Here is a 2,190-nt window from a genome sequence, read left to right on the forward strand (position 1 = left end):
CAAGTCATATGAACCTACGCTCTGGACGAGTGTTAGAGCACGAGCATACTGGTAGTGCCTCCATTTACGCGGGCACCCATTATTCCTCCACCCTAGGTTCTCGACCTTCGGCTGGGACTCAAGGTAGCGCGACCCAAGATCCTCATATCGCGTCTAGTGATTCTTCCTCTGACTACGAAGTCATGGAGGGGTATCCTACACCAAACCCTGATAGTTCAAGTCAAGACATGCATGCCATGGGCCCACGGCCCGGGTCCATCGTGTTTAGCCGCTTAAAAGAGACCCTTAGTAGAGCTACTCGCTCCGAACATGCGGTAATGAAATAAATGAAGGGAGTGGGTAAGTAAATTCGTCATTCATGCCTAAAATAGACCCTATGCTTCTTGAGAGTGTGCATGTGAATGTTCCATCCACTGCACCTCCTGATCCTTTAGGACTATCTCCCTCTGAGGTTTTACTACCCGATGGTAGGAGTCTTGCCGAAGTACAAGAGATCGAACGCTATATGCAAGCAACAAGGGAGAGGGAAATTGAGAACCTACGAAGGCTAGAACAAAGTCGAGCCCTGAAAGCAAAGGCTCCTATGACAAAAATCATGCTAGCCGAGCAACCGAGTGCTCCCAAGGTAGCAGTCACAGAGGGACAAGCGATGGGGAGCAATAATGCTTCCACTTCGAGCGAAACCTCTAGCACGCTAGGCCTAGATGGGATATTCCTAAACGAAAATTGGGAGTATGACCTACAAGCAGAAGCTTTAACTGATCGGTACACAGGACACACCTATCATGTGGGTTGGTTAGATGTTCTACAATCCACATCGGGTGCTACTAGCATAGATGAGCAACAACAAAAATTCTGTGATGTCCTCCATGTTGGGGTATAAAGCCCAATGTGGTCGCCTAGGTAAGTGGGCGGGCCGCCAGGTATGTACACATATTCTTTTGTAAAAACCTAATAAGAACTCACTATGCTCTACACATTACAATAGAGCGAGTTCACCATATCGTCGTGCTCTTCTTCTCGCACTCTCTCTCTCGCGTCGCACTTCCGCTCGTACTCCTTCAACTGGTATCAGAGCTCGGGGCTCGGGGCAGCACTACAGGAGGCTAGAGTCACCAGCTCAGATTGGAGTGAAATTCGACAGGCGAAAACACGGCCCCAAATCTTGTGGGAAAGCGCGAAGGGCTTGGTGTTCTCAGAATTTCATTCTGAGGTCATCTCGGCCACCGTTCGGCTTCGACAAAGGTCTGCGCAGGCTATTTTCGAGTACGTGGTCTCGACGAGTGCAGATCCGACTCTGCAAATTTGGGGTTTTCGGCCTACGACTGCAGGTGATGAGGATATCGACACTCCCAGAGTGTTGATTTGTGGCTGTCTACACATCGAAGGACGGCTCACAGTTCTTGGAGGCGTGTCACATACGACACGGGTGCATCTACACACAGACTGTAGGCGACATCCACTAGTTCATCAGGTAGCTTGTGTTTGCTGCTTGATATTCCAGATTTCATCGTGACATTGCAGGTACTTCCACATGGGATGTATTGTCAGAGATGATGTATGTCTGTTGAGGGTTTGCTGGCTGTGAGTCACGCAGCAAACAACCGCCGCAGCGGTTACAGCATACAGTGGGAAATTTGTGGATGTATGACTTTGTGGGAAGCCTATGCACTGTCAGATTTACTGCAGCCTTTGTTGAGGGTCGAGTGAGGTTTTATTGAGCTGGGGGATTCTCGAATGTTGAGATCCTTTCGGTGATACAGGTCTTGGAGCGATCCCTCGAGCACCCTTAGATAGGCAGCTAGCATGTATTGACTGTGAGTTAGACAGTTGGGATTGCATCTTTGCTTTACTGCCGTTGAGGCATTGTCGCAGTCTATGCTTATAGGACAGTGAGAGACAATACAGGTGCAGGACAGGTTTACCCGCAGCTTACAGTGTCAGAGAGACAGTGTTTTTTGAGCTGTTTTTTGGTCTGTTTTTGAGTACACCAGAGCCATTTTACAAAGGAGACTCTGCCGAAATTTTTGCAGAATCTGAAGCTTTCTTGGTTCATTTGACAGGTTGATATTGGTTCAGAGGTCAGTTTACAGGGGAAACTCTATCGAATTTTTCCCAGGAAAGTAAACCATTGTGAAGCGTAGCTATGGCTGGATCATAGGACACTGCTCTTTACAATATCAAGAAGCT

The sequence above is a fragment of the Adiantum capillus-veneris genome, chromosome 25, assembly GCF_014529385.1.
Source record: "Adiantum capillus-veneris isolate H3 chromosome 25, ASM1452938v2, whole genome shotgun sequence".
NCBI lineage: Eukaryota > Viridiplantae > Streptophyta > Polypodiopsida > Polypodiales > Pteridaceae > Adiantum > Adiantum capillus-veneris.